A 22,934-nucleotide genomic window follows, 5' to 3' on the forward strand; every position below is an offset into this window, starting at 1 on the left:
GAATACCTTATGAAAATCGAACATTTTTGCGTAAAAGATGTAAGAGATATATTGGACATTTTATAAATCGAAAAGTATTTTACATAAATTTTTAATCCGTTGTATTTTATTTTTTAATCTTTATTTTTCTCAAAATAAAGATTATTTGAATCTAGTTATATATATATAGATAGAAACAATTTTCTAATTGTCTATAAAAATACATGTTTAGTTATATATCAAAACAAGATATACAAATTGTCAATAGACCAATGGGTTCTATAAAATCTCAAAACATTGCCCAATTCTATCATATTCTTCATTAAAGATATGTATGTATTTTCTATTATTTTATCAGTTAAATCTAAATCTATTTGCTTTTGAACTATTTTATTCATTAGGTGAAAATCACATGTACGGTTCTGTAATGGCGATGGAATTGAAAAACGACCAACCATCAACTAGATCAACTATAACCCCCAAAGAACCAGATTCCGTAAACAACATAGAGGAAGGATGAAAGGAATATCCTATCGAGGTAATCATATTTGCTTTGGACGATATGCTCTTCAGGCACTTGAGCCCGCATGCATCAGATCTAGGCAAATATAAGTGGGTCGTCGAGCAATGTCATGAATTGTCTGTCGGGGAGGACAAATATTGGTTCACATATTTCCAGACAAACCGATTACAATAATTCCTATTGAAACGCGTATGGGTTCGGGAAAACGATCTCCCGAATATTGAGTAGTTATCATTAAACCTAGTAGAATACTTTATGAAATGGGCGGAGTCGCAAAAAATATAGCCAGAAAGGCTATTTCAATAGCAGCATCCAAATTCCTATACGAACTCAATTCATTATTTCGGGATAAATAAACCAAAGCAAAGAGGTATTTGGGATGAAAAAAATGTCATTTGAAGGTTTCTTTTTTTGTAACACAAAATATTGTTTTTTACTTCAACCCTTGAATTGAAGAAAAAAAAAGATGAAAAAATGATATGATTCAACCTCACACCCATTTGAATGTATTCGGTAACAGCGGAGCCCGCGAATTGACGGGTATTCGAATTATAGGAGCTAGTAATCGGAGATATGCTTATATTGGTGACATTGTTGTTGTTGTAATAAAGGAAGTTGTACCAAATACACCTTTAGAAAGATCAGAAGTGATCATAGCTATAATTGTACGTATTTGTAAAGAACTCAAACACATCAACAGTATGATAATATACTATAATGATAATGATGTGGTCGTCATCGATCAAGAAGAAAATCCAAAAGGAACTCAAATTTTTGGCACAATCGTGAGGGAATTGAGACAGTTAAATTTCACTAAAATTGTTTCATTAGCACCGGAGGTATTATAAGGCGAAACTCTGGCATAGATATATTATTTGTGAATAAAATAGATTCATTAATAAATTATATCTCGACACATATACTTTTGAAGTAATTATTATATTAATTTTTATATTATTATCTATATATATATATATATATATATATATATATTTCATATATATTTGATCACCTCAATAAAATAAATAAATAAAAGATATCAAAATCTTAGAATAAACAATAGAAAAATGAGCACGTTGATTATATTAAAAATCAGGGATAATAATCTTTTTCGTTTATCATAGGTAAGGACATTATCGTTGACATAATAACCTCTATACGAAAAGCTGACATGAATAGAAAAGGAACGGTTCAAATACCATTTACTAACATTAACGAAAACATTGTTAAAATATTGTTGCGAGAGGGTTTTATTCAAAATGTGAGAAAACGTCGGGAAAATGACAAATATTTTTTAGTTTTAACTCTACAATATAGAAGAAATAGGAAAGGATCGTATAAACCTGTTTTAATTTTAAAACGGAGCAGTACACCTGGTCTACGAATCTATTCTAATTATCAACGGATTCCTAAAATTTTAGGAGGAATGGGAATTGTAATTCTTTCTACTTCTAGAAGTATAATAACAGATCTAGAGGTTCGATTAGAAAGAATAGGCGGAGAAGTTTTATGTTATATATGGTAATTTTTCTGATATCCGAATTATATGAGATGATAAACTTCTATCCATTTTTTGTCAAAAAAGAGAAAAAAAACATAGGTTTCAAATAATACTCTTCATACAATGAATGTGTGACGGAAGTTTAATTGGAATAAGAATACAAAATAAAACGGATTCATGAAGTTTTAATTATGGAATAACTTCCCAAGGGTATGTTCCAGATTCCCCTTTATATTATAGAATCTTATTTTGTTTGAGTCTAGTATATGTTTCTGAAAGGATTCGACTCGACATACTCATATTTTATATGTATATGATCCCGAAAGTTAAAATGGCAGTCTAAATAATTTAATTAGACTTTTTTCAACTTAAATTTTTTTTGGGGGGTACGCTTACTCTTATAAGTGAAAAATAAAAAGAAAACATATTTTCTTCCAATAAAGAGATTAGGGATTCATTTAAGTAATGACAAATATGAAAATAAGGGCCTCTGCTAGTAAAATTTGTCAAAAATGTAGATTAATCCATAGGCAAGGTCGAACTTAAGTAATTTGTTCCAATTCAAGACATAAACAAAGACAAGGATAAAATTTCCACAAAGGAGGGCTTTCAATTCTAAAGAAAAGAACTAAATGCACAAATAAAATAATTTTTTATTAAATAATATAGATAATATATATAAGTTTTATAAATATATATATTAAATTATTATATATATTCTAACTATTAAAAAGAAATAAAAAAAAATAATTGATATTTCAAATACAATTAATATAGAATTAATAAAAAGAGTACAATTAATATAGAAAAGTTAGAAAATAGTAACGAATCTTGTTTTCATATAAAATGGATATATCCATAGATCTTGGACTTCAATTGCTAAATAAAAAATTTAATAAAGTATGGCAAAACCTACACCCAAAATGGGTTCGCGTAAAAATGGACGTATTGGTTCGCGTAAGCATGCTCGTAAAATGCGGGTTGGGTACACAGATAGACAAAGGCTTGACGACATACCAAATTAGCTAGACGAACATCCTGATACAGGCTCCCCCAATCCCAGGTCTTAGCTTAAAGGACATTGATTGACTCATTAATTCCGAGCTAGGCTACTGCTCAAAGCAAAGTCGGGCTTTAAAGAATGAGTGAAAGGCCCCTTCACCCTCGCTTCAGCTCTTCTGTAAGGGTAAGGGACCACCACTAGATTATGGCTTTAAGGCTGAATTGGCATTATTCTCCCAGAGGATATCGAATGTACTAGAGAAGCGTAGCTTCCAACCCCTAGTTAGAAAACAAGAAGAAAGGATTGATTAAGACAAGAGCATATAGAGGAAGGTTGGATGTACTTCAAGTACAAGTACAAAAAGACGGACATGAGCCCCAACAGATAAGCTATCAAGCAAAAGTAATTAGAAATAGGCCAAGCCTTTTTCTAGAACTGTTCGGAAGAACACACAGAAGCCTAGCCGAAAAAGATCCTCAAGAGTCAAGAGAAAGGAATTAATTGAAAGAGGACTAACTATAGGTTCGATCGATCCGTTTCTGTTAGTAGTTAGTTACAAATGTATGATAACTAGGAAGTCTGCACAAAAGTAGCCTTAGAAAGGCTATGAACAGGGGTCACTATGAGTTTCTTTGATCTGCCACAGTCTTAAAGCATATCTCTTCACGGGTGATCCTCAATCTCAGCATTTGTAATCGAAATTAGAGCTTCTGCAGAATCAGTTTCAAGGATACCATCTTTTATTTCATAACCTTAAAAAACATTAATCGTCTTTCTATTGCCTAAAGTTTAGCAGCTAAACTGGATGCTTTTCCCATGTGCCAAAAAAAGAAAATAATCGCCTTGGTTATCTCTTGCAATCCCTCCAATCCCAGGAGGGCCAGGGCTTCCTTTTGCACACCCATCAATCATCAATTTCATTCTACCTGCAGGTAGTTGCTTCTTCTATTTATAAGAAGGAAATGACCATTTTCTTAGTCTTGTTAAAGGTTTTTTCCTTACCTTCTGGTCTGAGTGCCATTTCCATCTCCTCTGCATAGGTCTCCAATTTTTTATGATATTTATGGTGTGTGATGCGGCCTTAAATTCTGTCTTTATTCCTATCTTTCTATATGTGTCAGATAATACAGGGAAAAATAATCTGCAATGAGATGAACTGACCGCATTTAAGAATAAAACTCGGAACAAAGGCTTAGAAAATTTTTTTTTTGGGGGAGGCCTGCCCGGAGGAGAGCTAGCAATGGGCTCTTGCCTTAACTTAATGAGAGGTGCTAGTACAACCTTTTCCTGAAATGGGGATTCCAAGTCGTGTTGTTTATGTTATTTTTTAGTAGTAAGCATGGGCGCTTAAGGGGAAACTAGCACTACATTTGATATTCCTTTCATTGGTCTCTTGCGCTTTCAGGAAAGGGTAGCTCAAAAGTAAGAAGGTTATGATAAAAGACAAGCCTTTCATCCCTCCCTTCTTGGTCTGCTCCTAGGATAGTAGGGTCTAGGAATTAGGGGGTTCACTTACAAATACTAAGTTCAGTCAGGAGTACTTCACTTCTAAAGCAAAAGCTTAAGCAACCTTCTCACTAATGAATGAAGTAAGTTTTCTCGTGAATATCACTGTCTAAGATAGCCCTACTTACTTTTCGCTTTAATATAGTGAATCTGATCTAGACTTAACTGAAAAAGCACTATAGGCAAACTAGTTCTTATGCTTTGATGGTTTTGGGTTATAGGTTTTATCAGATGGAATGCTAATCTATTTTTCCAAGAAATCCTCCGAGAACTAGAGATAACCTTCTTTATTCCTAAAGTATGGCAATTTCTATATACTCAAATTTTCTAAAATTGTCCCCAGGATACACTATGTCGGATGTCGAAGATGGCACTTTCTTTCGCTAACTCTCCTTTTGTTGTAAAATCAATCCTTTCAAAAAGTAAGAATTCTATAACTAATAAGTCTAATTGGAATTTGGAGAATAGCTAAATGAAAGGTAACTTCTTTCAAATACAATGAATATATATATATATATATATATATATAGTTCCTCCATAAAGGAGTTCAAAGAGACAAGAACCTATTCTGGCAGTCCTGCATATTGGAGGTAAGCAGGTCTAACCTTATGGATAGAGCAAGGATTAGACAAGAACCTATTATTGCAGTCCTGCATATTCTACCATTAGCTAACCTATCACTGCTAATTCAATCAAGTAAAAGAACATTACAAGCCAGAAAGAAAGCAAAGGTGGTTGCTGTGAGAAAGAAGATCATTGTGAAACTGAGCTAGTACCAACCACCTTGAATGTTAGGCATAGGATAGCTAGCTGATTGAATAGACTAGCTACCTCTCAATCAGGTACACCAGACATGCAAAGACCCGCCTCCTTTGAGCCTACCATCCTACCGCCCCTTCTTCTATACTTAGCTACTTCTCGGTCACCACAGCCTACTTCGTTCAATTCTTGGGACGATCGGCCCCTTCTTTCTTCCTTTAATTGATAACAAAGCAGATTTTGTTTTCCATATCTTCCCTGACCTTAGATGGATCAAGAAATGCTTCAGGAAAACGTGTCCTAGAAGCTGACGCGTTAGTCCGCTCTTATTGCCCTTATGTGATTTGAATCGGCATAATGATGTCTAGTTTAAGATATGGGGCAAGTATAGTCGTATGCTTATTTGGTAATGGGTTAACCTCATCACCTTGATCTTCATCATCACTTATGATAGTGATAGAAAGACATCAAGCTTTTATTATAATTTGAGACGTCGTTAATAGAATCTTCCTTCATCTTTTCAACTTTCCAATTCAAATAACAAAAAAGGAGATGGAGAGGTCAGTAGAGCTACATAAACCATTAGGAGAGATGAAGACCACCATGGATGCCTACAGCTAACCTTTCACATTTCAGCAAAGGGCTTGATTGGCCCATCCTTGAACCACCTTCCATCAAATCAAAGAAAATTTCTTGTATAAAGAATGAGATAAGGTTCTAAGGCAAATGATAAAGAAAATTGTATATTCGAGTAAAGAGTTAACTATCTGACGAGGATATTCTAATTAGTTTAGTACTATTAAGACTATCTAATCCTAATGAGCTAAAGGGTTGTACCATTATCAAGCTAGCCATCAGCGGTTCCTAAGGCGTAACCACGCGATCTTTAGGTCATCAGGTGGCGTGATTGTAATTGATTTTTTATACATGTCTAGGCAGGTATGATTTAATTGAACCATTAACTCATCTAAGACAAGTGAGGTATAGTTAGCATCATTAGCGATAAGGCATTTTGATCGTCTTATAGCAAAAAAGGCATGTGTGGTCAGTGAAAGCTTAAGTTCCTTTGATGTGGAAGGGCTCCTTGCCTTGCCAGTAGAGAAAGTTTTTCCCTGGCTTTGTAGGCCTAATACCCCTTTCAGTAGATACTATTAGTTCTTTTTCTTATGGAGCAAGCTGCATAAAAAACGTAAGGCTTTTTGTAAGTTAGTGCTAATGGTTTCCTATTTGCCTTCCTGAGGGATTGGGTTCTCCTTACAACCCATGTCTTTTACTAGCTAGTATTATAGTATCATTTCTTACTTTGAGTTGGGAGAGCCTTTACACGCTGAAATATTTTGTACAACCCTTCTAGTTGAGAGTGCCATTACATGAGATATATGCAGTTAACTTGGAGAGCCTGGTTCAGCACCCTATGTAGGTAAAACCTCCTCTTTCTGCCTTTCTGATAGTAGTTACTCATAAAAAGTATAAATATCAAGAAGGGAGGCTTGAGGATCTAATATCATTGGGCCCAGATAATAGAAAGATATTACTTAGGGAGTTTACTCTCCTTGCTCTATCCATAAGGTTAGACCTGCTTACCTCCAATATGCAGGACTGTTAGAATAGGTTAATGTCTCTTTGAACTCCTTTATGGAGGAACTATCTTATTTCTAATAAATATATATATTCATTGCATTTAAAAGAAGTTACCTTTCACTTAGCCCTTCTCCAAATTCTAATTAGACTTATTAGTTATAGCATTCTTACTTTTTGAAAGGATTGATTTTACAACAAAAGCAGAGTTAGCGAAAGAAAATGCCATCTTCGACATCCGGCGCAACACATCCTGGGGACACTTTTAGAAAATTTGAGTATATAAACAATGCCAAGCATTACGAATAAAGAAAGTTATATCTAGTTCTCAGAGGATTTCTAGGAAAAAGAGATTAGCAGCCTAGCCGATAAAACCTGTGACTCAAAACCATCTTATTTTCTTGAGCCAGAGTTGGGGCTTTTGCAGCATCTAGTTCAGTATTAGATACCACTACTATTTTTTTTTTTTTTTGAGAGGAGGGGATTGGTCTCATTTGATGATCTCTATATTAAAAATGAGATTTATAATATACAAAGTGGGTTGAACTGCTTTCAGCTTTGCCTTCACTCCTAGCTCACAATGGGAATCTGCCTAATATTCGTTTGTCAACTCTATACTTGAATGCTTTATTAGCGTCATCTATTTACGAACAGCTGCAGGCGCTTCATTCATATTTTGATTCGTATCTTTGGATCTGGAGGGACATGAATTGATGTTGGAATGGGTCCCAAGTCAAATGCATGCATAACTACTGCCACCCTAGTAGTCACCTCTGCCTCCTCCATTCCATTTCTAGTGCAATATCTGAGGGTATCAAATCCCACGGATCGAAAGCCATCACCTTTTCATTCGTAATCCCTTCGAACCATCTATGTAGCTAGACTTTATTTTATCAAGAGATTCTGTAAGCAAAGAAGTGAATCCCTAATCAAGGAAGTGAGCTAAGAAGGTAATTGCTTTAAAATGCCTAATTCTTAGTTCTTAGTGAGAATACGTTCGTAGCCAAGGTAGGGTCGAATCCACTTAAGTCAAGCTTCCCAGCTATTAACCCAGCATTGAGTTTAGTTCCTTCCCTAAGCCCTTTATATTCTTCTTTCCATGTAAGGGTTCAAGATACCTTTTCTTCATTGACAACCTCCTTCTAAATAAATGGCTTTCTAGCCAGGGAACCGGAACTCCTTATTCTTGATAGCATTGGTCTCGTCTCGGTAGTTAGTTAAGTTCTGAGTCATTAAAAAGACTTGACTCTCTTTACTGGTTACAATTTAGAGATATGAGAGAAGAGCTTTTCTGACAAGGAAGTTGTCCTGGCATTCCCTAATTGGGAGAGATCCCCCTTTCAATCAATTAAAAGAATCATTACACTCTTCAAGAATAAAGAAGAAGTAGCTTATTCTAGTTCGTCTTTAGTTTAGCAGCAAGTCTTCTCAGTAGCAAAAACTTGGCTTTGCTTCCAGTTAAGAAGCAGTAACTAGTCCTGACTAACCCTGTCATTTTCATCTATAGATCTATAGCTAGTTATTATAGATAGTTTACTGTTGTGTATGAAATCATTGATAGTAAGACTTGGTTGCCTAATTCCTGCCCAGTTCGTCCTCCTATGAATGCCCAAAGTGGACACTCGGATTGGCCAGTAAGTATTTAAGAAAGGCCACTTTGGTTTGGAAGTGAGTCGTGAATCTCTGGGTCTTCTACTACATCACTAGTGAGAGAGGTTCCATGTGGTATGAGGGTCAATCTGACCGTTATACGGTAGCTTTAAGCCTTGTGTGTGGCCCCAATCTTCTTTTATCTTATGTATGGGTGGGTCCCATTATTGAGACATCCCGGAAGCTAAGGTGTTTACTCCTTGTTTTCCTTCTTTCTATTGCTTGTTAGGAGATTAGAGTATGTCTAGAACGAGCGGAATGAAGTTCTTCCCTTAACTTAAGAAGCATGAGTCCACGATCTAAAGAGAATCCAAAGGGAGATGGCTAATAGATTGACTTGCTTTTTACCTTTCGTATTCGGCGGAAGTCAATGGGAACACAAGGAGCAACAACAGGCACAAGCAAGAGCAGAAAATGAAATCAAATAATATATATATATATATAAAGAATCTCTAATCTGCTTGTTCACTCTCGATACGCCTAAGCTGGATAGAGGGATATGGTCTTTACCTAAGTGGAACAGCAGTGCAAGCTCACTCTTGAAGAGACTTACATACCATTGGTCGTTTTTCTTTGTGTATTCAACTTTGTTGACGCTCCCTTCTGTGGAAAGTAATGAAAATGCTTCGGTGGTAAGGCTCTTGATGTTTATTGTATATTTATGGTCCTTCCATTAACTACTCCTTGCTCCCACACCAAATGCTACTACTCTTGTGGACCATGTTGCTTAGTTCGTTCATGTGGTATCTTTGACTTTTTCTGGTGTTGTGTTGCTTAAAACGAGGGTCCATGAAGGTATGGATTTCTTTCAAAGGTAATGGACAGTCAAGATGACGAGTGCTGAATCTCCCTTTCCTTTCATAGTCCGGGTTTATTTGCTTCTGCCTTGGCTGGTGACCTTTCCTATATTGTGATAATTCGGGTGGCATCCCCTGCTCGGAAATGGGTCCATATGTATGTGGGTTCAGGAGGAGAAGGACTTCGACTCCCAACTCTTTCTTGATCAGAGAGTTGCATCTCTTTGAATGTCAACAACTTGTTGATTCGTTGTGATAAGTAAGAAAACGTCCACCATCGGACATATTCCAAGACCATCTTGTCCTCTCTGTCATCCGGCATTATCACGAAAGCAGACCCAGTGCCCTTTCTCATCATATTGCCCAGTACCCTTCAAGTTCTGAAAGGTTAAAGATGACGCGCTTGACGTTGTGACTAGGTGTCGTAATGAATTGGTCAAAACAAAATGGTCTTCCAAACCGGTGGGGATTTGATGGTTCTGCCCTAACTTTCCAAATCATAATATCAGAATGCCGCATCGCATGGAGATCTGATCAGAGACTATCCTGGATGCATTTTAACAATAGCAATAAGTATCAAGGGCCCTTTTCATCGACAGACGAGGATTTTGAATAGAACTTCGATTGGCGAGAGGTGTAAGCACTGCGAGGTGTGAAGCGAACCTCATACTAAACAACTTTCACTTTCCATAAGAATATAAAATTAATGAAAGTTAACATATTCCTCTTGACTCTAACAAGTAAGCAAGTCAACTACTTGCAATTGCAGTCCGTCTCGCTACTCTTTAGTTGTCGGCCCCAACTTGCTCATTCGCAAATACTATCACAAGAAAGTCGCCCCTCTCTCTAAGCTAAGGGGGCTTATGAACTCAACAAATTTCTCTTATGTTCTGGGCTCGTGAAGAATTTTGCTGCCAACCCTAGTCAGCAAGCTGAAATTAAAAAGTCCTTTATAGTAAAGCAGGTTAGCTTCATAGCTCCAACCTACGTTAGGGGGTCGTTAGACTGTCGCTTACTTACTCTGCGTTGGTTCTATCCCGGCCAAGCAACCACGGTCCCCTAGCTGGGAATAGTAAAAGAAGCAGGGTAGAATAGTTAGTTAACTTGTCAGGCTCATGACCTGAACATTGCAGGTTTGAATCCTGGTTTCCATCAAGCAGAAGCAAGACGGGCCATCTTGAGGGGAGAGGGCAATTTGATGGCTATTAATGGCGCGGTGACTATCTGGAAGATATGGAAAAGCTGCCAAGCAAACAAACGATAAAAAAATCAAGCATCACAAAGATGAGGACATGAACATAAAGATGGAGGTCGGGATTCCCTTTCTCAAGGTAGCACCACGACAATTCAATGAGCGAGACTTACACTCAGTAGTCTTACAATGAATGAAGCACTTGCTGACTCTGGTTGTGATCATTGACTATTGACTATCGGATGCGCGATATGATGGGACTGTAAGGGGTTGGATCATTCTATATCCGGACTATGTTTTGGAAGGACCATTCCAAACTCGATATATGGGATTTTGGTTCCATCTGGCAGTACGTGGGTCCCACGTATGAATGCATTTTAATAAAGATATGTTTTAGAATTTAAAAGTATGCCCTGCCCTATTTAAGAGATTGGCGAAGTGGTTACTGATGTTATCTGAACTTGAGATAACACATATCACATTTCTATACTCCATCATAGACAAGACCGTATAAACTAGACAGAAAAACAATCCTTCTTTCCAGCTCCGGGATCAATGCTAGAAGCGGAATAACTCAAGGCTAAGGCATTGGTCCAAGCAGAAAGAATTAGAACATAGGGCTATGGTGCTACACCCAGAAGAAAGCTCGATCTGATACCCTTGCTTTCGACTTGCCCTACTTGTTGGCTACGTTCAGCAACTACAGAATTTCGAGTTCGGATTAGTTGATGGCTTGGTTTGAGCTTGGTGCGCAGTTTCATGAGGTATTCAGAGGCGTACTTATTTCAGAGGCTGACTTATCAGCAAAACTTCGGGATGCTAGGAAACTTCCAGTATATCCTTCTTAGTCTTTGGTTACCCATGTGAACCTACAGAACATGTTGGCAAAGAAAACTCCAAGTGGCAAGTGGTGAGGGTTAAACACGCTAGCCTAGAGGGGCACAGTGGTTAGTGAAAGCCACGCAACACGAGATTGGGTGGTGAATTTGGAGATAAAAAGTTCTCTTTTTATGCGCAGAGGTATAGCTAAAAAGTCTAATTCGTTGTGACTAAGGATAGGATAGAAAGGACTCTCGGTTCGTCTGAGCCTGAGTCGAAGACTTCGGATCATGCCTCTGCTTCAGTTAATTAGGTGAAAATGTGCCACAAATGGTGTTTTGATCCTAATCCAAGCTAGTCATCATCCGCATTCAACAACTTTCTAAGACACCATTCTTTCCATAGGCGGGATCTTTCCACAAGCTCAGTTTCTACCCTAGTTTTTCCAAGAGAACCGAGGGGAGTATGTTGATAAAACTCAAACTCGTCTCCAATCATTTTACCTGGAAATGGAAAGAAATTTGTGTACCTTACCCACATCATATGAGATGAAGGAATTTCCTACTTAATATTCGGATGCCTATGTTGTTACTGATGTACAGAAATTTGTACCAGCCTACCCGTGATGTTCCTTACCAGGTTCGCTATAGGAAGTGCTTTCAGCAAATGGGGAGGGAAGGGAATTCGATGAATTTGAAGCAACTGGCTGCTAAGGGGGCGTTAAGCGTTCATCCAATGATTATATTTTTACCATGTAACTACATAAGAAAACTAAGGAAGCCCGAGCTAGATTATTAATCACATCCATTGGAATTTCCATCAAGATGATGTCTATATAAGCACTTTTTCTCGCTGACGCGTATAAATTTGTAAAGGTAAAGACTATTGACTGCTCAAGATAGAGAAGTTGTAGGAATGGAAAGACTTTATCTTTTCTTTTGTAGCCTATACCTCCCTTGCCTAAAAGCCAAGCTTGTTTATGATTACGTTTGCTCCATAATCTATGATTGGTTCCATGGATGCATTGAATTCAAGGGATCACTATATCAATTTAGCAACTGCTTTAATAGAGGTCAAGTCCTTGATAATTCTAGTTGGAAGATCCATTGGTCGGATAGGGGTTCTACCTGATCCTTCTATAAATCAAACGGATCCTTAGGATCCACCAAAATTGAAAGAGAGTGGGAACTAGGGCTTGGTTGCATTCTGAGCTTCTCAGGATCTCTAGTAAGCGATTAAATCTCAATCTTTTCTAGTCAATGAGGAGCGTAGCACCTTGACCAAAGTGAGAGGATCTGTATTGAGACCCATTTTGTTCTATCTTCCATGTCGGATCGGCAATTAGTTTTTTAAGGAAATATCTTAAGATCCATAGCCAAGATATGGTAGGGAATAGGCCGAGGTAGTTCTATCTCTTCGATGGGCTTTCCTTATAAGTTTGATTTTGTGGTTGACGAATTATCTCCATAATATAAAATAAAGCCTTCTACTACTCGAATTGTTGAGGTCGGGTCCTACAGATTGTATTTTCCGTGCTCACTCCTAGTTCTTTTATCAAACCAGACACTTAATACCTAAAATATTCTCTCTACAGAAAGCATTCAACCAAAACATCTTTTCTCCAACACCAGGTGAAAGTTTTCAATTCAACCTTCTCAGCCTGAAAAGAGCTAAGCCTGTCTTCATGCCTCTTCTCTTATCCTCCTAGGCAGGCTTCCTTGGGAAAATCTCTTCACCCAGACGCTTTCACTCCAGGCCTTGCTTTGTTTGCCTATCCTATCGTATTGAATACGAATAAGGTTTCCCAACCTAGCTTATCTTGGTCGGTGTCTGCTACCAAACCGAAAGAGAGAATCAGTTTAAGGGCAGCTCAAAACCAGCCCAACCTCTTCATGGTCACATCCTCTTTTCCGACACTTTTCATGTTGTTTCATGTGCCTTATGGTATCCAGTTCCAGTCCTCTCTGCTTCCTATGATTTAAGTGAAGAACCGCAATAGACTGTCTGCTTTCCTTACTCTAACAAGTAAGCAAGTACGCTACCTTGGTAAGATAATAAATAAGGAAATTTAATAGAACTGGGGACTAGAGACCTCTCCGATTGAGAGGAAAAAGTTTGTGATTTGTCAGTCAACAACCAAACCAATTGTTAGAGCTAGGTAGGATAGGCAATCAATATGATTGGTCCCATCCCAGTTTAAGTAGTTTGATGTGAGTGCGTCGGATAAGCAAAAGCAAGCAGTAGATCGAGAAAAAATGAAGAATTCGCTTCCTTGTTCCCACCATCTATCTCATCCAAGAATATTGTGTAATAAGAAGAGGAATCAATCGTTCATTGATCGCTATGCTTGATTGGAACAGGCTACCCACACCACACTATTTTGGATAAAAAAGCCATCTCCTTGTTGTTCCTCATTATCACCTACTCCAAACACGAATGTAAATAAAAAATATGTCTACATAACTCCCCTTTGAAGGTGGACGGGTATCGTACGTCAGCTAAGGCCTTAGACTGGAGCACGTTCCTGCAGGTGAATCTCTCAGCTTCTCTTATTTCTACCTAAGATCCACATCAAAGCACAAGGAGAGAGAGTAAGGTGTTATGGAGGAGAAACAGAGAGCTAGAGATGAGCTACTAGGCAATGAAGGCTAGTCATCACTGATGGTCTTCCCAAAGAAGAGCTTGATGTATGTCCATATGAAAGAAACTTGAAGCGCGAAACTCCGATCGATTAAGGAGAAAAAAACTTTCTTCTTCTGACTCTGAATCAGGGACGGAAGGCACAGTAGCGTTAGCACAAGAGATAGAAGCAAGTCAAGCCGACTTCAAATGAAAGTTGTTTGGATTGAAGAGGTTTAGAGAAGCACAAACAAGGAAGTGGAAGCTTCTTGATCTATGCCATTGGGTGATCTCTCTTTTGGTCTGGTGGAAGTCAAAGTGAAAAGCGAGTGAACAAACGAACTCAGGAGCTAGATGTCAGTCGCTCCCAAGGGAAGCTCAATTAAAAAGGAGAAGTCAGGGTCTTGTACTAGAGCTTCATCCTGTAATCCCTCAAGAAAGCTCTTCAAGACCTTCTTCTGTTCCAACTGATAGTGTGTTGGATACTCCCTTTTCTATTATCATATATGGATTGTTAACAACTATAAAATAGCAAGACATGAAGCCAACTGCCATTAATTCTATTAGGGAGTTGGAATAGCTGGATTTGAAGGTGAGAAAAAGGACCGTCCCATACCTATCAGGAAAGGGGAAAGCAACGATAATCTTTTTACCTTCACGAGTGAACCTAGAAATAAAGATACTTTCATTTCCCTTCACTCATGCGAGCAACAAGGCGAAGAGTCACGAGCTCTTCATCAATAGAAGATAAAGATCTGGGTAAACCTCATCAATTCCATTCTATGTCAGGGCGGTGCCATCATTTCTCCCCTACAATAAGGAAGGATATCTTAAGCAGAATGATGAAAGAGGCTTGATATTCAGTATCAAGAACTCACAAAGCCACTTTCAAAGGGAAAGTAAGGCCTTCTTTAGTTGTGATGGCTTTATGAGCTTCTCTTCTATTGCATAAACGAAAGATGTCTTGTTGTGTATGAATTGATCTATTGGCATTTCTTTAGACGCTGGTTAGATACGACCAGTAGACTAATGCTTTTTTTCTTTAAGTCATTAAGGTAATCTGGTGTCAGATCCATCTCGAAACGAATACGTAAAAGAAGAGACTGTAGCTTACTCGAAATGGAGTCCCATCTAATAGTATGCTTCACTTCAAGTGGAAGGATCGCTAGTTCCTATCATCTGCCTTTTTGTATTAAATTAAAGACAAACCAATTCTATTTCTATCGCTCGAACACTCGAGTTAGGGTGAGTCTCTCCCTTATTTTTTTTATTGTCAGATTACGAAAAGCTACCCCTTTCGCTCATAAGACATGGACCAAATAGCATCCCCTGTTGATATTGGATATTGATAGGCTGATGACTCACATGCGGGTAGTAGTTTTAGATATTATTAAATATGCAAAGAATTAATGGTCAAGAAGTAACTTACCTTAGGGCAACCTGTCCTATTCCTTATACTTTTTCTCTTTTCTCGAGACAATAGAAGTAATCATCTTCAATGAGATGGCTTAGTCCCTTTCAAACATACTATATTAATTCACATTCGTCTATCTCCGACAGGTACTCGGCAGTAGCCGACATTGATTCCTTTTAGTACGTAAGAAAGGCGAATCTCATGAGGCTATTCGTGAGCAAAGAATTACTGGTAGGACCAATGTTGAGGACTCATTCATTCGACTAAGAATCATAGTAAACACCATATTGGAATGTATTCTTTGGCAAAGTTCCTTCCTGATTTGACCCCGAAGGATGTCCCTCTTTAGTTTAAGGCTTATCCCTTTCATTATAGAGTATAACAAGGTCGCACTAGGTACTATCATTCGAAGATTTGAAAAGCCTTAGTTCCATTTCCCTTATTCACTAGAATGGATGTAAATTGAATTTCTTAGTCACCCTATATATTGAGTCATTTCTTCCTAGACTTTTGAGAATCTGTCGTAAACCCCAACGGTACCATCTCCTCTTGGTCTGGCCACCGGCTTCCCTTTCAAGAAAGTCTTCCATTCCACACCTTTACCTTTCTTTCCTAACAGAATTACTCCCTCCTACTCCTACCTTTCTTAAATAAGGCTTTCTCATGCTTTGAATGACGACCTATTTTGGGGGTCCACGACCGTCTAAATCGATAGAGACCTGTACCTCATTCTCATAACCCCTTAAAGTCTTGGGCTATTTCACCCTTAGCTGGGTATTCATCTTTCCGGTCTAGCTCAACGATGATCTCTTTAGATGTTCAGTCTATTCGGACGGATATGACGTTGCATGTCGTCATCATGGGAACCTCATCATCGCCACTATCCTCGGGTCCCGACAGATATCTGTCTACAGGCTTAGAGATTTGCCACCAATGAATTAATTATCATACTATAATTATAATGGCTTAATTGGTTTTGCTTTGGACTCTGCTCTCACTAACATGGTAGAAAGCCATTATTCAAGCGACCAAGCAATATGTGTCAATGTACTCTTTCTGTACCCTGATACCTATTGAGGAGCAAATCCCTGCACTCTCATAGTAAATTATCCTTTCCTCCTCTTCCTGTTAAACCAATGAGCTCCAATTGGGCGTCTTTAGTTTATCTAAATCTAACTACTATTGATCCATCTCACCGGAAAGTCACTCGCTACCTTAACTAAAGCCATGCCTTTACTCCAATAGTTGGACTCTTGCTTTCTAAAGACATGAGTAGAGATCTTCTAGTTGAAGAAAAGACCACTAGTAGTTTGCCACATTTGTTGATGAAAGAAACGCAAGAACGGGTTTTTGGAAGACAAATGCAAAATGCAAAGAAAGCAGTTCCTAATAGATAGAAAAGGAAGAAGCCCTATTAATGAACAGCAGGTCCCACTATGAATTAGAGAAGGACTTCACTCGCACAAAGAACAAACAAACAAATAAAAAGTGCTCGCAGCAGGTGAGGATGAGGACTTTTCATTTTTAAGGAAATAAAATGAAAAGTAGTGAACCTTAGCTAGGTTGGCTCCTAGGCTAAAGCAACAACACAACAGGCGATGTTATCAACGATGCCTCGCTGCGGTGACCAACAAAGCATTATTGAAGAATACAAAAATCTTCAGGTGTAGTTGCCCTACAGTTAGTAGACTTCCCCTCAGACTCTCAACTCATATAGAGGGAGGGGAAAGTGACTGATGCTACTACCAATACTAGGTTATCGGGGTTTTCATATTGAGCGAAGCGAGGGGAGCTAACGCCTTACATATGCCAGTAGATTTTGAGATTAGCTTTTGTATTTCAAATCGAATTTAATTGTAATTTTAATCACCTATTCACCCTATGCTCTATATGAATTTAGAGCTCTTGTTAACCAATAGTTTTAATCTTATTATTCTTGAAAAAATAATTAAATTTGGTGAGCATAAATTGCTAATGGTAACTCATGTTTAATTGCCTTATATTTTTAAAGAAATTAAATGGGGGGAGATTATTAATTCATCTGATACTTTATATTCTATGAAATAATATTTTAATGTAATGTCAAACACATCCAATACTAAACTTGTTCAAACGAGTTATCACTATAAGTTCAAGATGTCAGCTAAGAGGGGGATGAATTAATTGTTGGGAGAATATGGCTGATTTTTCTTGTATGTTATCAAAGTGTAAGTGCAGTATATTGTTTATGCAGAATTCAACCAATTAAAGTAAAATTAAATGACAAAGTAGAAGAAGAGTACACAAACAGTTTTTATACTGGTTCGCCTTCTTGTCCAACAAAGGGTACATCCAGTAATCTTGCCACACAAGAGCTTTTTCCACTAGATAATTTGAGTTGTAATTACAATTTCTCTTCCCGATATTTTTGTACCTTACACACTCAAAACTTATCTACCCTTGAAAATTCCCTTTTCAAGTGAACTATTTTCCACTTCTCAACACACCCTTGTGTTGATAGGTTTACAACCATGATGAAGAATATAACAATGACTTTCGATTGCCTTTACAAGTTTTGACAATTCTATAACTTACAATACTTGATCTCACAATATGAATACTTAGTATACAATAATCTTGAAAGTTTAGAACATTTTGCACTTTATTAAGCAACTTCATAATATATGAAAATTTAGAAACAAAAGTTGCTTAAGAAAAATGTGTAGAAAATTGTTTACTAAGTGTTTGAAAGTTTTGTGTCATTGTATGCAATTATGTATTTCATGTGTTATGGTGTCTTTGGAGTTTGGATGTCTCAATGCCTTTAAATAGGATTCCAAACCGCCATGATAACCTTCCATGGAGATGAAACACTATTGGAATGAAACCTATTCACTTTGGATGAAAGTTGTTCACTTGAATTTGAAATTTTGGTTTCAACAGCTCTGTGTAATCAATTATCACGAAGTGATAGTCGATTACCCTAAAATTTTCTGTCCAAGATGGTAATCGATTAATACATTGAATTAATCGGTTACATCATTTAGTTTTGCTTTGTAACTATTTTCTCTGTCAGGTAACCTGCTACGCAGTTCCAATAACATGTTACCATTTGCCTCTAATTCGGGTAACCTATTACCTAGTGCTGGTAATCTGTTAGTCAAGTCAAGTAACTCATTACTATTGAGAAAGAAGCAGATTTCCACAACGGGAATTCCCCCCTCAACAACAAAAATGTGTCACTTTGTTGAAGGATTAATTCGAGTTGTTGCAAGTTTATTTATATTTAAAAAGAATGATGAGTGATGAACAATTTAATTAGTGACTTTATTTATTTACTCCCTTTTCAGATTTCTTTTAACAATACCATAAAGGTCGGTCTCATTTTATTAAGTTAATCATACTATTTCTTATGAAAGGTTGATATCAAAGAATAAATTAACAAAAGAATAAAGTTAGTAGTTCATTATACCACTTCTTTGAAAGGGTTGGTATAAACAATAAAATAATAAAGCAATCAATAAATGTTAGCTGCTGAAAAGTAAATGACAGAAAGTAAATGTTAGTTGTAGAAAGTAAAAGTTAGATGTGGAAAATAAATGACATGAAGTAACTGTTAGCGGTTAAAGTTATTGTTCATCACTCTTTTATTGTTTAAGTACCAATCCATTGATTGGATTGTACTTTTTGCATATTATTCCTATATACAAAGTTACAAACCATGTATTGATTTGAACTTATGTTTTTAGGAATCATTTATCAACAAATAAAATTTATAAGTTAACACTTTACTATTTTACACTTGCAACTCTTTTAAGATTCAATTGTAGTATAGTATAGGGTTATGTCGAACCAAAAGGAATTTCCTAATAGAAATTTACTCATACTTTCTATCTTTTATCAAAAGTAAGAAAGTAACACATAAAGGTATTTTGGTGATTTTATCAAATAAGAAACCAGAAATAGTAAAGAAACTAACTATTTACAAATTCAAGAGGAGAATATAGTTGGAGTGGTAAAATAATTTCTTGAACAACATCAATATGAAAATTATACCAGTTATGTGTTATCCATTGGTTGATTCCATGCACCATGTCTAAATCCCTCATCTAGTTTCCTAGTATGATAAGATGATTTTCAAACCTTATGTAATAAATTAAATAATAATTAACTGTCACTCGTTGGAGTAGGTTGTCACATCCTACTTCAGACTCCATTAACAATATTTAGCCTTGAACATAAGTTGCTTAAAATAGATGATTTGATATGGCAAATGAACTAAGGTGTAGGTTATACTTTTTAGTTCACTTGTCAATACTTTAAGAAGAAGCGTTCTTTGGATCTTTAAATCAAGCTTTAGGTGATCAAGCTAAAACCGCATTAAGAACTTCTTAAAGAATCAAATTAACCAAAGAAATAACTATCATAAATAAAAAAAGATGAAGAGTACAAGAAAGTTACACCATAATCCAACTTTTTGGAGCATTAGCCATCCATCGAAAGATTAGATACTTTTGGTTCCAATGAGGTTACAAAATCATGTTTTTGTACCTTATTTTACAACTCCATTCCCTGTGAATTTCTACGAACTAAATTCCTAAAAACAACCTAAAATGAGAGAGAACCAAAAATGAGAAGAAAAATGATATGCACAATGTTGTAAAAGTGAGGAAATGGGTGTGCCATTTATAGGCACCAGGAGGGCCGCTTGGCCCCCTTTCCATACCACCCAACATCCTGGTTAGGCGGTTTAGCACACCCATAGCTGGTGGGTCAGCAGCTTGTCCCATCTTGGCCAGCTAACTTGGACAGCCTATTGTGGACTATCTTACATGCATGTTGACACCTCCTACTTGGCTGTTCATAACATATTGCATGCATGAGGTCATGTATTTGGCCTTCAAGTAAAGAATAGACAAGTTGCTTGACGAGTTGGCCAAGCTTTCTTCATGACTAGGTTTGGTCAACCTGCCTAGGCGCATGGCCCCTTGTGCATGATGCATGCCTGCATGGTTCCTTCATGGTGAAGGGACCTACCTTTCTTCAAGTTGAAGCAACCTTTGTTACATGATTCTTGAGTAGATTTGAGTTTGTTACTTGGCACATTTGGCATGAATTCTTTAAGTTTAGGTAAGCTTCAGAGTTGTGATTTGCTTTGCATATCTAGCTTAGTTTCTTCAAGGTGAGGTAAGGTACTTTTCTTCAAGCCTAAGTCATATTTTTGGTGACAAACTAAGCACACAACATGCCATGCTTAGCTTGATTGTTTTGAGCATTTCTTTTTGAGCTTTTGACTTGTGATTTGGCATGAACTTTTGGCTATCTTTTGGATTCATTTTTATTGATTCAATTTCCTACAAAGTTCAAGGAAAACTTGGACAAGAGATGATCAAAAATAATATTATTTAAATACACAAAATTCATCTAAAAAGTGTTGAGTTAAGTTGGTTTTCACATATTGCATAGGATAAATGTCATGAGAAGTGTATGAAAATTAGGTATTTTTGGAACTTATCAATTACTTAGCAATTTGACTTTGCATTTTTGACATATCCAATTCTTTTAAAAATGATTTTCATTCTTTGATTAATTGAACATTGCTACTAAATACTGAAGTGAGTGTAAGAATAGAACTGCCTATATGAAGACTAAATCTATATTGCGCTTGAAGCTTGAATCTTCTATGTCTTCATGGTCTTCTTCCTTTTCTTCTTTTTGTGATCTTGGTGTCTTCATCAAAATCATGCCAAGATCACGAGCAAGATCTTCTTCACAATCTCCCACTTTTTGATGATGATAAACCAATATCTTTTGAAAATTGAGATCTTGAATTTTTATGAGGTTCAGCATATGTAGATGATATAACTTTGTTGAAAGTTCGAATATGCTCTCCCTATCTTTTATACTCTCCCTTTGTTTTATTGTTTGTGTTTGAAATGGTTTGATAGAAAAATACAACTCCAACTTTTCTCCCCCTTTTCACTTCATCTAAAAGAAGAAAAACTAGTTTTGTCCAGCACAATATACATATATATATATATATATATAGAAAAAGGGTAACAAGATATGTTGACTTATTTACAAGCCAAGGTCATAATTTTGCATGGTAGTATGATTTTTGAAAAATATCAAATGTTTAGAGAGTTAGATGTCATGTCATAGCATAACATTTGAAACGATAGTTTAGAAACATAATTCGTACATCACCAATATTTTAACAGCAAGATATTCTGAAGTCATATCCAAAAGCACGAATAAAAACAGTAATGGAAACAGTAGTTCTGAAATAGCAATAACAACAACGACATCAAATACATAAGTAAAGTCCTAGAATGCTAGATTGCTACTTCTGATGATCTGTATCAAATTTTTGAGAGTCCAAGTCCATATATCCCAACCGATTTGATAACCATCTAAGCTCTACTTCAACATGATGATTCGCTATATCGAGAGCATCCATACGTGTAGTGATGTGGCCCTTAAGCGAGGACAACTCGTCCATTATCATTTGATTAATAGGAGTGGATTCAGAAGAAGATGTTTCAGCATGAAATGAGGGATGAGTAGGAGAGCCAGCATAAGGATTTTCTTGATGTGCAGTTTGTTGATCACTACGATCCTTGTAGATCATGGCAGTTATGAGAATAGTATAAGGCCATGGTTCGTACTCACTTCTAAAGGTCCAGATTTGTCTAATTATCATCAATGTCCAATTAATTGGAACATTGTGTTTGATAGCATACATCAATTGTAGTTTCATATCATTTACTTGTGAATGGTTTGAAAACTTTGGAACTATGGACTAGCTTAACATGTGATGAATCAAACGATCCTCTAAGTTTAAATTACTAACAGATAAAATATTTCAGTTTCACACAAAGTCATTGAAAGAGCTTTGCTTACGCATTTCAATTTCCCGTTTGGATTATCTACACATAGAATAGTAGAAATCCATTTTGTTGTACCCTTCTAGGTCGTATTGAATGCCAGACTCGACTACCATTCCTATGTATGGTATGTTATCGCAAAGTGAACTCAGATTTTTGAAGTCTATGTCAATCTCTTTTCCTTTGACATATGAAAAGATTTTATTTTTCTTAAAACTCGGAGTGCAATAAAATACATGTACGAGATCCGGATAGTATGAACAGTGCATTTCGCAAAATTCAGAGAGTTTTTGTTGTTCAAAAAGAGTTAGAAAATGAAATTGTTATCCTCAAAGGAACATAACATACCATACTTCAGATGAAAATGGGTCATTGCATGAAGTGATCCTTGAAGGTTCTGCATTGATCCTCATTTCCCAAAATACGTGATAAATCCAATGTGTTGACTTCATTCAGGTTTTGTTGCCTTCGTTGAGTCACATTGGTTCTTGCTTCTTGGATCTACAGGATGAAGTCATATCGTTGAGTTTTGAAAAACTTAGGTTTTGAAGATATGAGATTTTGGGGTTTTTCATTTAGAGCTCTAAACACAAAAATGATTTTAGCAATGTGTTCAGGAGTGAAAATGTAGTACGAAACGCCACAAAAATCAAGCAAAACAGTTGAGAAGACAAGTTTTTCGAAATAGTGGGGGGTTACCATATTTGGAAGAAGGGAGAATGAAGAAG

At 36.7% G+C, this 22,934-nt stretch overlaps 1 long non-coding RNA gene across 1 annotated transcript; it reads right to left on the bottom strand.

The window, feature by feature from the left end:
- On the bottom strand, positions 294–22,182 carry LOC109350068. Its single transcript, XR_002108066.1, has 3 exons — positions 22,169–22,182; positions 21,285–21,288; positions 294–356 (listed from the first exon to the last, which is right to left on the bottom strand). It is a non-coding gene; the product is annotated as an uncharacterized LOC109350068 (long non-coding RNA).

Source organism: Lupinus angustifolius, chromosome LG06, assembly GCF_001865875.1.
Source record: "Lupinus angustifolius cultivar Tanjil chromosome LG06, LupAngTanjil_v1.0, whole genome shotgun sequence".
Taxonomy (NCBI): Eukaryota; Viridiplantae; Streptophyta; class Magnoliopsida; order Fabales; family Fabaceae; genus Lupinus; species Lupinus angustifolius.